Here is a 16,088-nt window from a genome sequence, read left to right on the forward strand (position 1 = left end):
CTGAACAAGGCCAAGACTGCCATGGTGAAGACCGCTGAACAGGGCAAAGACCGCCATGGTGAAGACCGCTGAACAGGGCAAAGACCGCCATGGCAAAGCACTGCTGAACAAGGCCAAGACTGCCATGGTGAAGACCGCTGAACAGGGCAAAGACCGCCATGGTGAAGACAGCTGAACAGGGCAAAGACCGTGTGGGTATGAATATTCCGGCACATCAGGCATTGTTCTCCCATGTGCAGCTGGGACTGTGACAGGACATATACTTTCACAGGGAGACTCATCCAGTCTGGGCACCAGTCCCACCCAGTACCAGTAGAGAACTGCATCTACTTGCGAAGATGTGTCTTTGCACTCCCCAGGATGGCACAGTGGGCAAGCCACCCACTGTAGAGACTTGAGAGACTGTGGCTTTGCACTCCCCAGGATGTCACAGTGGGCAAGCCACCCACTGTAGAGACTTGAGAGACTGTGGCTTTGCACTCCCCAGGATGTAACAGTGGGCAACCCACCCACTGAAGTGACTTGAGAGACTGTGGCTTAGCACTCCCCAGGATGTAACAGTGGGCAAGCCACCCACTGTAGAGACTTGAGAGACTGTTGCTTTGCACTCCCCAGGATGTAACAGTGGGCAAGCCACCCACTTGTTAGACTTGAGAGACTGTGGCTTAGCACTCCCCAGGATGTAACAGTGGGCAAGCCACCCACTGTAGAGACTTGAGAGACTGTGGCTTTGCACTCCCCAGGATGGCACAGTGGGCAAACCACCCACTGAAGTGACTTGAGAGACTGTGGCTTTGCACTCCCCAGGATATATCAATGGGCATGGAGCCCCGTCGTGGATCTGGCTTCACATTCATCTGGCTGAGGTGGCCCCCCCTTCCCTTCCCCCTGAGGTGCCTGTAGTGTTTCTATCTGATGCCCCGGCAGTGTTCTCTCGGATTTTGGTCAGGTATCTATTGTGGGCGTCGCCCATGCATTTTTGGACTGTTGGTGCACGGACATTGTTGTGTACATATCTGCACTACTTCTTGTATTGTACATTTATTTTTGACAGATTTCGTGATATATATATCCGTATATTTTTTAATGAGTAGTATATTGGCTCAATACAAAGTTTGACCGCTATTCGCTTTGTCTTTGCATTCTTCCGGGGGGATTGTGGGTTGTTACTGTGATTTTTGTGAATGCATTGGTGTGTATGTTGTAATATGCAAGGGTGGGGTTGTTTGGTGGGTGTCCCCGTAAGGTTTGCCTCCCCCGTGTCATAGGTGCTGTACTCACATGTATGTTCGGCGCCTACGTCGCTGTTGGTCTTAGATGAGCAGGAATGCAAGGGCAGGGAGTATTTGTAGTTCCAGATCCATGGTGTCCTCGTTCCTCGTGGGATGTGTTGAGGTGAGCGTTTTCCCATTGAAATGGCTGTTTCCGCCGTGTTTTTATCCACGGTGAATCCGCCCCGGAAAAGGTGGCGGATTGGTGTGTTGTGATAGTGTGGGCGGTACATTGTCTTCCGCCTGTCTGTTGGTGGTGACCGCCGCGCTGTTTGTCTGTACCGCCGTGGCGGGCGGTGTGTTAAAGTGGCTGTCTTAGTTGGCGGTTTCCGCCAGGGTCGTAATTCCCTTTTTTTGTCTGCCGGCCTGTTTGCGGTATTACTGCAGTTTTAACACCGTCCGCCAGGGTTGTAATGACCACCTCAGTAATCAGTCTTTATCTGGTAAATAGGAATGCCTCTTGTTGGGCCTGTATTTTATGCTATGCAAAAACATATTTATTTCAACCAATCGAACCATTTGCCACACAACAGAACTGTCTTAGGTCTTTACATTTATACCTTATGATCAACCATGTGACACTGTAACTTCATTCACCACCAGTTAAGGCTGCATGTGACTATCTAATAATGCTGATTTCATACCCTTACCTCATCAGACACCCCAATGTCAAGCCTCAAACTGATCATATATTTATGGGCACTTAGCAATTTGCCATATAGCAAACTTTAATGACCTTATTCAAAAATCGCTCTCCTGTTGGAAGCAGGGATGGAGAGGTAATTTTACTTCTTGGGCATTTCCCTGCGGTCTGGAGCAATCAGAGGCCTCTGTGACCTTCACCAGATGTATGACCTTACAGAAGGGGATGTAATGAGAGAGAACCTGCTTCCAAACACTGGCGAGGTCGAACAGGTACCATCTTATGTATGTGTGTGTGTATGTGTTTATGTTTGTGATCTTACTATAGTGTGAATCTAGCCAAAAGGCTGTTAACTGCAGTTCAGGTTCATTCACAAGATTAAAGTCATTAAGCAAAAGGTTGCTGGTTTGTGGAATGTAAATGTGTGGTTCTTTAAAGAGCTTCAGGGTAGTCCTGGTGGACATGGGGATATTGTTCCAGGTCCTGGGAGCCTAGGAGAAAAAGACAGCTTTTACACTTCTTAATCTCCTGTCCAATAGTGCCTCTTTCAATGCATTTTGCTGCTTTGATTCCACTTCAAAAGTATGATAGAAACTACACAGATTGCACAGCAACATACCATTTGAGGTTCGTCTTTTGGCCTGTTGTACTTTAGATATGCTTGTTGAGTAGAACAAGGACATTCCTTATTGCTGTGTCAAACATAACACCCATTATAGGTGAGTTTATTTCTTTATCTGCGGAAATGGAGGGGTTACAAAGGGGTCCTACTTATGCATTTTTTGTGTGGGACACAAAATTTATTGTCCAAGGGTTTTGCTGTAAATTTCGATGGAGGGGTGGCCGATTGGGGCCCCATTGCTGGTGGGGATGCAATTTATGTATTTTTTTGTTCTTTCTAATATTTCTAAGATTGAGGCAGGAAAGGTGCATTGGCTGTGAACTGGAAACTAGTACGAGAAATAGATTTTTCTGTAGGGCAGCGTATGACAATGAAGGGTGGTGGCAGGAAGGGGAATACAATTGATTAATTTGAACTTTTCAGTTTTTTGCCAGCAGTGATATTCAGGTAGAGATAGAATGGAGAAAGGGCAGGATGTCATAGTTTTAGCAATTACCCTTTGTATTTTTTATGTGCCGGAACGATTGTTTATTTAACCAATTACTATTTTTTTCCTACACTTTTTGAAAAATGGATGACTGTGTAATACTGTCCCTGCAAAACATAAGGAATTTATTTTAGATTTTCAGTCTGACCTTTTGATTTTATTAATATTATACATATGATACTTACCTTTATGGGCTATGGGCAACTCCATTTCATCTATTGTCTGTTTGTTTCATTCTCATTCTAAATCTGATTACTACACCATACAGTATGGGGCATTGGGTCAGCCCACTTCAGCTATTGACTAACCTGATTGTGAGTGATGGCATTCTGTCCTTTCACAAGGAGCACGTCTGCACACAGAGGAGTTTTTCTTCCATTCACTTCAGATGGAAGAAGTGGGTTAGTCTAATTTAGCCATTGGTCAATTACACTGTGAATTAAGGCATCTGCCTTTCACATGAACCTCACCCACAGTTGAAGTTTCGGTGCCAGGGTACACTATGGCAATGCGTTCTTTTAAAGACAAAAAAACATTTTTGCTTTTTAGTCACTTTTTTTTAATTGACCAGGGTTGTTAGAAATGGGGTCTTTGGTTGACAGTCAGGTTACCCCCTGTTCAAGCAAGGACCCTCACTCTAATCAAGGTAAAGGAGAATCACCCTCAGCTAACCCCTGCTTACCCCCTTGGTAGCTTCGCAGAGCAGTAGGCTTAACTTCAGAGCACTAGGTGTAAAGTATTTGTACCAACACACACAGTAACTTACTGGAAACACTACAAAATGACACAACACAGGTTTAGAAAAATAGAGAATATTTATCTAAGCAAAACAAGACCAAAGCAACAAAAATCCACAATCCACAACTCAGGTTATCAATAAAAATGCAAAAAGAGTCTTTATGTAGTTTAAAACACACATTAACACTGTTAGCATGAAAATGTACCTGGGGTGCGTCAAAAATAACCACACATGGGTGAGTGTGCACCAAAAAGGGCTTGAGATGCGTTGTTTTCACTCACGAGTGAGACCTTGCGTCGTTTCTCCTTTCGTCAGGTCGGGCGCGTCATTTTTTATCTCCGCAGGAGAGCGATGCGTCGATCCGGTCAGCACTCTTGGGTCCGGGAAGGCCTTGCCTTGTTTTTACACACCCACTGGTGCTTGTGTCAAAAATCCAGCCGCCCGATGATCCGAAAAACACGCACAACGGGTTGCGATCTCCCAGCCTCCATCAGCAATGCTGCGCGTCGTTTCTCCAGCTCCGTTTCTTTAAGCGCAGATCGGAGTTGCATCGATCGTTTCCCCGCACGGCGCTCTGTTCATGGATTTCCTCCTCATAGTCTGATAGCTTCTCCTTTCAGGGTCCCAGGATCTAGATGGGCACCACAGGACAGAGACTCCAGGTGCTGGCAGAGAGAAGTCTTTGGTGTCCCTGAGACTTCAAACAACAGGAGGCAAGTTCTAAATCAAGCCCTTGGAAAGTTCTTCCCAAGATGGAAGGCACACAAGTCCAGTCTTTGCCCTCTTACTCTGGCAGAAGCAGCAACTGCAGGATAGCTCCACAAAGCACAATCATAGGCAGGGCAGCTCTTCTTCCTCAGCTCTTCAGCTCTTCTCCAGGCAGAGGTTCCTCTTGGTTTCCAGAAGTGTTCTAAAGTCTGTGGCTTTGGGTGCCCTTCTTATACTCAATTTCTCCTTTGTAGCAGGCCTAATTCAAAGCAAAGTCTCTCTTGACTGTGAAATCCTGCCTTGCCCAAGCCAGGCCCAGACACTCACCAGGGGGTCGGAGACTGCATTGTGTGAGGGCAGGTACAGCCCTTTCAGGTGTAAGTGACCACTCCTCCCCTCCCTCCTAGCACAGATTGCTCATCAGGAAATGCAGACTACACCCCAGTTCCCTTTGTATCACCGTCTAGTGTGAGGTGCAACCAGCCCAACTGTCAAACTGACCCAGACAGGTAATCCACAAACAGGCAATATTTCACTGTCAAGAGATATATATCACATTACTATATGTCCTACCTTAACCATACACTGCACCCTGCCCTTGGGGCTACCTAGGGCCTACCTTAGGGGTGTCTGACCTGTAAGAAAAGGGAAGGTTTAAGCCTGGCAAGTGGGCACACTTACCAAGTCGAATTTACAGTTAAAACTGCACACACAGACACTGCAATGGCAGGTCTGAGACATGATTACAGAGCTACTTATGTGGGTGGCTCAACCAGTGCTGCAGGCCCACTAATAGCATTTGATTTACAGGCCCTGGCACCTCCAGTGCACTTTACTAGGGAGTTACTAGTAAATCAGATATGCCAATCATGGATAAGCCAATTACATACAAATTTTGCAAAGGAGCGCTTACACTTTAGCACTGGTTAGCAGTGGTAAAGTGCCCAAAGTAACAAAAACAGCAAAATCAGAGTCCAGCACACATCAACAACCTGGGGAACAGAGGCAAAAAGTTAAGGGAGACCACAACAAGGATGAAAAGTCCAATAAGGGTCTCGTTGCTTTCTCAAAAATAATGTTTGCAAAAATGATGATAAAACAAATCAATCACTGCCAAAGCAAAGAGGTTGTCTGCTAATGCCAGACCTACTGGCATTGCCAATGCTTTTTTGTGTCTTGTAGTGGTGACACAGGGTATCATAGTGGCAGGAGAAGGCATTGAAAGTTAATTGTACTGTCTGCTGCATATGCACTTCCTTTCGTCAGAAAATGGGGGGTGAATTATTGTTTGGTGTACAGGATTTTCAATTGTTAATGTTACAGTGTACCCTGTCTCCAAAAATTATGGTTTGCCCACCCTATTTAGAATCAGGAGAATTGTCAGCTTTCTGTTGAATGAGCCCTCATTGGCTTCATTGACAGAAAGCTTCCTCTGATGACCCTATCGACTAGGCACCAATGGAAGAAGGGCATTACACATCCTGCCTATTTAGGATGGACGATGTTATGTCCATTTTTTTCTGTCCTTCATTGGCATATAAAACATGTCTGTGAGTGATGGAAAAGCACAAACTATGACTCTTCTCTCCAAGTGAAACATCTTGCTGTCATTCATTTTTTGATTTTCAATATCAAACTCCCACTTTGGGAATGTTTTTAACAGTTCGATGGAAGGCCATCAAAACTGATGGCTACCATCCACCAAATATTTCATAGCATGGCAGGAACTGTGCAATAATGGTGGATCCTGCCAACACACAGAGATCACAGCTGGGCCTGTTGTGATCTCTAAGTTTAGCAAACACTTATCTGTCAGGGTATAAGGCGGGTAGTCCTCCTTTACTCTGACAATGGCAAGCTCCAGATCTGGCCCATAGTTCTTTGCTTTTTCTCCAATGCGAAGTCATTATGTGAATGTGTGAAGGGCAGGGTAAATTTTTCTTTTTTTCCAATTTTCAATGTTTTAATAGGGATAAAGGCTAGAGCCAGGGCACCTAGGCAAAGGTGTAAGTTAGAAAACATAATTAATAGGTCTATGGGGCATATTTACAAGCTCCTTTCGCCACCTTAGCACCACCATAGCATAATTTCTTTGACACTAAGGCAGCGCTAAAGTGGCTTTTCTGCCGTGCCATATTTACAAAGTGGCTCAATGCTTGCATTGCCCACTTTCCAACCCCTTGTGCCACATTATGTCTGTGACAGGCATAATTATGCAAGGGGGGCATTCTGGCAAAGAGAGGTCTGAAAAAATGGCACAGTGAAATTTACAACATTTCACTGCACCACTTCTTCCATCATTTTTAACTCTTGTTCTAAGCAGGCTTTAAAGTGATTTACTCATTATATTCAATGGGCCTACCTGTGCTTTGCTGCACTAGCGTTGATTTTCTTATGCTAATGTAGCAAAGTGCTACAATAGCATTGAAATTGTTGATGCTATTGTGCTAACAACTGCCATGGTACACCGTATTTTAAATATGACACAACCATGCTGTTGTTAGGTGCCGGTAAAGGGGGGGTGCAAGAAAAGTGGCGCATCATCTATAATGTGTCACTTTCTAGTAAATATGCCCCTATGTGTTTAATCATTTTTGTTTGGATTTCTAACATGTGTGGCAGGGTGAGATTTGCAAAACACTAATTGACCATAAAATTTCAATAATTTCGTGAGTGGCTGAATGCATGAGCAAGAAACACATGAGAGCCTGTGGCAAACTGTGCAACACAACAGTGAATTACCCAGAACTTGTTAAAATTAAATTGCAATGACTTCCTAACGGCTTCCCAGCTTAATTGATTTCAGCAACAAAGTAATGTGATTTGTGATTGGGTTTAAAAAATAATCCAATGAAGCATCCTGATTATCTCAATTTTCAGGCACAGTTTTCACAATTAATGACAAATACAATTTATATGGTAGAAGGGAAACAATCGTCTAAGTAGCCTCAGAAATCTAGAGTAGCACAATGCAGCAAAAAATGCTGCATCACGCTACTCTGCCTTGGTAGGCATTCCCTGGGCATTGTGGTGGGTATTACCATGCAGATACCATGCATTTTGATGTATTTCTAAATTCACAAGGACTTGTAAACCTGAGAATTTGCAAAAATCTTTCTCCTTCCCAGGAGGGGAGTAACAAGGAGAAACATCTTAATGTCTCCTTGTTTCTTCCTCTTTCTGTATGTGCCTCATTTTGCAGTACACATAGAAAGTGGAAAAGGCCTCTAAGTATTGTTTTTGTGCAGGAAGGTGCCCCTTACTGCACTAAAAACAATTCTGCATGCAACACAGCCATCTTTGCACCATAGTGCAAGGGTGCCTATGTTGATGCTAGGCAACCATGTGTGCGCCAGCGCAGGGGAAAGGATAGAAATGTTCTGCATTGCCTCAAATACGGCAGATTCCTGCCTTTTCCCAGTGACACAGTGGAGAGCAGCAAGGTGGCTTGTTGTGCTGTGCCACTTTCTCATAAATACGCCTCTTAGGGTTCATTTTGACACGTTAGGAAGGCTACACCCTTGAATTCTAATGTAAGGCATCAGTTATGAATTTTAGTACAATGTAGAAAATTCAGACAGGGAGCTTCTTCCCTCTCAGAATATAACGGTAGCTCTGGTCCTTTCTGGAAGTTGCATATAAAGGGGGTCATATGTGAGTATGTACATCAAAATACTCCACTTTCAAATCCCCAAGTGAAGATGTACACATTTTGTCCATTAGATTTACTAAGCAAACCAGGGCCAACAGAGCTCATTCATGGATGTTTAAGGATTTTATTGAGCATGTTTGGTTTTACAATACCTAGGCCTTGGCTCAAGGAAAGCGTCAACCATCATCATCTGTCTAATTTGAAAACCAAAACTCCCAGCACTATGTTCACCCTGAAAAGTATGTATCCCAACGTACTGATTTCTTCTGTAGAACCTGTTCAATGGATAGTTAGATCCTTCCATTCATGGTAAATGCAGACGAGCTTCAGACCCTGATATGAGACAGTACTGACTACCTTATAATGTCTGCTACTGCCTATTGTAGACCACATTAAGTTGTGCTTTTGCTCCTTCAGCACACCAACTGTGGGCCCCACGGCTCCTAACGAACTGATCTTTAGCTAGAACAGGGGAAATAAACCAGCTCTAAATACACCCTTTTTAGGTTTCGCCTGCACAGCGCTTGTGCTGTGGTTGTCTAATTTATTGTATTAAATATATCTGAAATAGGGCTTACATGCAATTCCTGCTTTCCATTGGTTCCTGTGCTTGCCACTCACTTTACCTCCATTTCTATTGGCTGTAGCATATTTCCTGTATTTACAAATGCTTGTTCCTCGTGTGTTTGCTCTTATCAGTGTCCAGAGGCCCAAGTACTGTTTTAATCTGCTTTGGTGGAACTTCGTTTAAGCATGTTAGCACCCCTGCTGTCACTCCAAGCTCTACATCCTATTTCTTTGAAGCAATACCGCTGCCCAAGTGTTGTGGGCTCAGCAAGCTGTGCTGGTCTCAGTGAAGACATTCTGATCACAGTTCTACCTGCTTTGTGGGAAGCTAATGCTTCCATCGCAACAGCGCTCACCAGTCCCCCTGAGGAAACAGGCACTCATCAGTCCCCCCCTCGGGCCGAAGCATAGACCCACTCTAGTGCTAAAGCGGGTAGAGGACGGAGCTTGTTTTTCAAGACAGCGCTCTTACCAATATACTAGTCTGGAATGGTGGGTTGGTCTTCATTTTTGTGGGCAGCAAACATTGTGTAAAAACTTGCTGACATTTCTTGTTGAGTCAAGAAAGTAGCGCAACCTTTCCTACACTTACTCTAGCTGGCTATATTTTTTCAGTGGCAGTTACTTGTGTTGTCACTGATTCACAATTACTGTATATAAAATGGCAAATTTGGAACCAAATAATTCATACATTCCATTTTCCATTTAGCACAAAATGTGAATCCATACCACCCTCTAAACCTGTGCTACTATAGTCTGCAGTATGCCCATCCTCCAGGAGGTGGCGCTGCACCATCCTGGTTGGCATAGCATCACCAAAAGCCAGAAAGAGCAGTCATGCTGGCGTATTAGAACAGTAGAAAAAAACCTGTATCCAACTACCAAAAACTATAAAACCTTTCGCAGTGTTTTCAACCATTGGACTTTTATCGGATGTACTAGTTGTGGAAAGAGTGAACCCCTCAACCGCAGCAAATATGTGGCCGCTGGTTGCAGTGGCAGGAAGAGGTGAGTTCAGACACTGGTTATAAGGTCCACTTGAATGTGCCTCAGCTAGAAATAAAGGCATGCCTCCTATTTCGTTAGTATGTCTTCTCTGTTTATTCGCCTGATGCAGAAGCACACAATATAATACTTTCAGAATGGGCATAGGACTTTAGCAAAGACAGAGCAAGGCACACACTTCATTGGACCACTATTACACCAATTTAAAGAGTTACTAGCTGGGCACAAGAATAGAAGAGCTTCATGACAAATCAAGGACAACCCATCTACATCGTAGGTGTAGGTGTAGTCCATTTCCTAGACCATACCACTCCAAAAGTTTCCCGTACTCGCCACTGTGTCTTATCTTAGGAAGTGAAGGGAAGGCGGACAAACTATGTGCAAAATTTGGACTAGCTAATTTAGTGATGGCATTAGCTCCATATACTCTTTAGGCAGCAACACTAACTCGAGAAAGAATTTCACAAAGGAAAACACCTCACACCTTAATGAAATAACATCACCAGTAAGTACATTGCACATCAACATGAAGACAAAAACATGCCACCCACAAACCCCTTTTACTGAGCAGTGGGCATTGTCTTTAGCTCATCATTCCAAGGTTCAGGCTTGGGCGATGGGAGAGCTGCCTTGTCTCAATGGAAATTCTGTGAATATGTCACTTCCTGTGAACTACCTTGATTCATAAAGATGTGCGACCGTTGTTGCAATGGCAGCTTTTTGAGGCTGGACTTCTTGCTTTCATTTCACTTTCCTTTTTTTGACAATTGTCGTACTTTTCAGGCATTTAATTACAACAAACAAAACGAATGCATTTACCAATGCTTGTTTCCAGTGCTGTGAATGTCTTCCTGAAACATTTGAGTTTCCCTACTGAAACATTATATGACCACTGGGAACAATTCAGCGGGTATTACTTAAAATATATTGAAAAAATTTGTAGGTAACTTACATCATGATAAAATAATATATGTTAAAAAACACCTTAGCGGTTAACATCAAGCAGCATTTAGGGCCAGATTTGAGAAAAGTGGTGCTACATTGCATGTACCACCCCTTTTCTTGCGGCACCTTGCGCCCCCTACCACCACCATGTGTGCACCGTATTTAAAATACGTTACACCATGGCTCAGGGTAGGGGCAATAGCATCAGAATTTCTGACACTATTGATGTACTGTTCAGGGTTAGCACCACAATGTTGACGCTAAACCTGAACAGTACATAGGGGCCCATTGAAAAAAATGGCATGCCCCTTTTTAACGCCTGGTCTGAGCAGGCATTAAAAGTGCCAAAAAAATTATGCAAAGAAATCTTTCAGATTTCTTTGCACCATTTTGTTAGTGTACCTAATGGGGGAACCCCCCCTTGCATACATTATGGCTGGTGCATGCATTGCGCCACTTTGTAAATTTGGCCTGCCGATTTTTGCCTTGTTGGCCCACATTATCATAAAACATGTCACTAATGTGGCACAAAGAGGCTTAAGGGGCTCTTAAATCTGCCCCTTAGAGCGCCTGTAAACATCTAGAATAGAAGACTTTGAACATATTCGATGATGTACTTTTATGAGAAACATTAAGGTTGTATAAAGCAAATACTTCTCAATCGTCTCTGAAAACTATCCACTTCAGTGACGTCAGTTATCATCTATAATTAGTGAACAGGAAAAGTAAGATACGTTTTTTTACAAAGGCTCAAGGGTTGGGAGCTCTCATCAGTCTACAGTCCAGGCAGATGCTACCTTTTCCTGCTGTGCTAGCTCTGCTTTTTGTCATTTATTTTAATATTTTAATATTCACAGTTCAAATTAAAAGCTACCAGCCACCAACTTTCTAGCAAATCATTTGACCTGCCTTCCTGCAAATGTGATTAATATGTTTGGCTTCTGAGGTTATGTTTTAAAAAGTGTGTTTATCTTAAGCAATTCATTCTGTTAAATCAGTTTTCTTGATAACTAGATTCTACACTGTCCTTTATTTTCTTTCCTATTTGCTCTTCACAAGCCAAGTTAACTACGCTAATTGCTCTGTGAGTTCATTTAAGGAGCATCGGCTTTTCAACAAAAGTTGGCTTATTAAAAAAAAAGAACATTAACACATAGTTAAATCAGATGGTTTTATTCAGCGCCCTTAAATAATTCTAAACGAAAAGCATTGAGCCATGGTGTAATTTAGCACCTTGTTTTTGGCACACTATTTCTTGGCATGTTGTTTACTCAAGCAAAGTCTTGGCTCACTTCAGAATAGCTTAATTGCACTGTATGCTTTACTTAAGAAGTAGCTTAATCGACTATTTGTGGCAGTACCGCTACATGATTGCTCTACACACACAAGCACACATGCATACATGCACACACCTAAAAGTATTATCATCCTTGTGGGGACTATGTGTGGATACTAGCCTTGTGGGGACTAACCTTTCCTAGTATTTTTAAAATATACAAATAACAGAAAGAATGTTCAGAAAAAATTAATGATAAAGGATCCTGCTTCAAATTTTCAAATATATTGTTCTTTAATCGCGTGCACAGAACCATCATTGTGGGGACTTGAACAGGTGCTACCATCCTTATGAGGACCTCCTCCACAATTAACTTTTTTGATTGAAGACAGTCGAAAGAGTATGACTAAATATTTATTTTATCGCTAGTATACATAAATAACATCATAATCTATTCATATAGTAATTGCTGCATATATCTTAAATGCACACAAAAGTTGGAATATGCTAACAATGTGTCAGAAAATATAATAGATCATGATTAAAGAAAGGCACTTAAAACTGTATGTAACCCACTGCTTTGTGTTCAAAATGTTACAAAGTAAGGGCCAGATGTGCAAAGCATTTTTCCGGTCACAAACAACCCACCAGGCCATTTGCGACCAGGGAAATGCATTTTGCCATGTACCAAGGGCAAAATAGGACTCGGTAACTTGGTACCGAATCACATTTTGCTTTTGCTATTCAGTATTAGGAAAGGGTGTGTTTAGGTGGTCCCTTTCTAATATTGAATGGCACTGGCATGTATGAATGTTTTGCCACCTTCCTGCACAAAAACAATCCCCTGAGGCATGTGTCTCTAGTTATGTGTGCTGCACAATGCAGCACACATAGAAAGAGGAGGAAACAAGGGGAAATTAAGATATTTCTCTTTGTTACGCCTCCCATGGGAAGGCATAGCATTTTGGCACATTCCCAGATTTATCAGTTTTGGTTAAACTGTGAATGTGTCAAAATCCATGGGAGTTGCGTGTGAACAGCTACAAAGTGCTTATGGAATACTTTTCCAGGGCAGGTTAGGACAACACAATGATTTGCACTTCTTTGCTTTACTCCGGATATATGGTGCCACTCAGGGTCACGTAAAGTGGCCTTGTGTGCCTTCATAAATCACATTTGAGATTTGTTTTGTGCATATAGCATGTTGCGTGGTGGAAACATGACACAAACTACTTCATAAAATGCCCACCATGTCGCCAAGGACAGGGACAGACTAGAACCTAAAAGAAGCCCAAGCAGATTTCCACATATCAGCGCCCTTTCTGCACGTAGCGAGCAAAACTGACTATTGCAAGGTCTGTTCTATGGGTTTTCCCCCAAAGAAAAAATTATGTGTTTTACAACACATTTCATTATAGAGCATTGTCCAATCATAAAATAAATGGAATGGGATTGGAGACAGGGTTTCATGGCTCAATGAATGAATAGTTGGATGGTGAGTAGTGGATGGGTGAATTAATTCAATAATTGAGACAATGAATAACACGTTGCCTAGTAGCGACAGTCCAGGTGTGCCCAAAGAATCAACATATTTACTGTAAAAGGCTCCTTTCACTGGCTCACAAAGTGTGGTACTCAGCCATGCTGATGATAATGTCTGGCAGCAAAGGTATGATGCCTATTATTGGGTTCCTTGATTCCAAGTGGAGAAGCAATGCCTGGTCTCTGGTTTAACGTAGTACACTTACACTAAATATACAGTGACTACTCTTGCTCCTTCTCAATCTCAACTCTCCACTGAGAATAGGAACAAGGCCAGTTAACAAGTAGTGACCATGTATGGGCGTATTTGATAGACAGATAGTATGAGTTCCAGGGACTTGAGTCACAAAGTTAAACATTCAGGCCCTGATTTAAGAGGGTCTAATGCCACTTTAGCACCTCCTTAGCATCATTTTTTTATGCTAGGGTGGCGCTAAGGTGGCCTTTTCCCTGTGCCATATTTACAAAGTGGCGCAATGCAAGCATGCACCAGGCATAATGTATGCAAGGGGGCATTCCCCCGTTAGGTGGGGCAAAAAAATGGCGCAAACAAATCTAAGAGATTTCTTTGTGTCATTTCTTTCAGCAATTTTAACACCTGCCCAGAGCAGGCGTTAAAAGGAGGCACACCATTGTTAACAATGGAGCTCAATCGGCTTTGGAGGATTAGCGTTAAATCTTTTGACACCAAGCCTGCAAAGCTCTGAACTAGCGTCAGAAATTATGACGCTAGTTCCCTAACTACCACCATGGTGCGCCGCATCATTTATATGTCGTACACAAGGTGGCATTAGGGGGGCACTAAGCAGGGCCAGGAAAGTGACATTGCACTGGGTGCAGCATCACTTCTCTTAAATCTGGCCCCAGAGACCTAACTAGAGCTAGTCTTACAGGCTCCAACATATGAATAAACATCAAAGAATGGACTCCAAAGTATATCAAACATGGCTTTATTTTGCACAACAGTTGATCTGGAGTCATTCTCCCAATAATAGGTAAGACCTCGAGAACTAGTGCTATAAAAGGCAGTTTGGTGACTACAAGGGTGGTTGAAATCCACCTATAACTGTGACTCACCAGTCTCATTATGTTAATCATGCCATGAAAAATGAAGTGGGGGGCTTATAGATTAATAGGCAAACCATACACAGCAAATATCTGGGCTCATATTCAGACCAATATCACTGTGATTTCAGGCAGTGCCAAAAAATGCATCATATCACATTTGGGATGGCTAAACCTCCAGCAGTTAGAGTGTCGGAGCAACCTAGTCCTATCCAGCTTCATTAGAGACTAGTGCCAATTGTGTTGAACTTTTAAGTATAAAATATTCAATCTGTTTTCCTGGAGAAATCTGTCATGAGTGGTAAGTAACGCTGGCCATTCATCAGTGGCGGTCGTCTCAGTTCAGTTAATTCTGCCAGATCAGCCTGGCGACCGCTACAGACCGCCTCAAAAACAAATGATCAATCACTAGACGGTAAAGACTATAGATTACACGTGCAGGTCTCCCATACTGTAACGTATTTCCTAATTGACGAATCTGGTAGCAATATTGACAGAGGGTCTATGTTCCTCTTTAAACAGTGCAGCAATCGGTGGCTTTGCCAAAAAGCTTTCATTCACTTTGAACTCGTAACTAAGATCCTTGAAGGTCTTACATTCACAATCATGCAGCATTTGCTCTAAAAAGATCATATACCTTCCGACACAATTAGCAGCAGTTCTCCAAATGGCTGCACCTTTGTATATGTAGGAAATAATCCACAATACTTTGAGTACACGGTTCCAATTAATAGAATCTGCACTTCTGCATGTGTATATACTGCGCCTGTACCTCTAACGCTATTCAACATGTCGATTCCAAACCATCCCACACAGCAGAAGGTTCGGGACAAAGAAAGTAGAACAACAATCGCGATAGCTGATGTGCCAGGTAGTAGCTGTGCTTATGAGGGAGACACGGCGTGCCGAAAGAGTGAGCGCATGTAGCTTGGAAGGATTCAATCGGATGGAGAACACCCCCACACGAACAGTCTGAATTCCTTATCTATTAGTATCAGGCTTTGTTTATGAATGAGTAAATTGCTGTATGAGTGTATTACAAATACAGAGTTAAAGTGTGGCACCACTGCCATCTTAGTCACCTGAACCCCACCCCTCAACGAGAGGTCCAATGATGTCCAACACGTGAATTGTACTGTGTGAGTCATATCAGCGGATTCCTGCCTTCTAGGACCTTGTTAAGTAGATTTCTCAGGCAGAGCCTTAGGCATCCGGCACATGGGATAGTCTCAAAGGCTGGCCTTAGAAGTGCAGCGAGTCATGGGCAGTGCCTCGCATGTGTCCCAGTTAGTCTCATACCTAGACAATTAGTGAACCAGACCTAGGCTTCCACTAGTAAGCTAACTGTCAATATGCAATGTTTTATTATCCATTTCTGCTTGTTGTAGGCTGAGTGAGACATTTCTGTGTGCCAAGACCTATTCAGGGTTTCTTGTGAGGCATCAGCAGAGCACTGTGTTTGCTTTTAAGTATCTGATTTCCAACTTCTAAAAAGGTTATGCTGCCGATTTTCAGCATTTTTGTATAGTGCTAAATCACTGAAATAAATCTGAATTCGCATATACT

The sequence above is a fragment of the Pleurodeles waltl genome, chromosome 8 (assembly GCF_031143425.1).
Source record: "Pleurodeles waltl isolate 20211129_DDA chromosome 8, aPleWal1.hap1.20221129, whole genome shotgun sequence".
In the NCBI taxonomy this organism is placed as follows: domain Eukaryota; kingdom Metazoa; phylum Chordata; class Amphibia; order Caudata; family Salamandridae; genus Pleurodeles; species Pleurodeles waltl.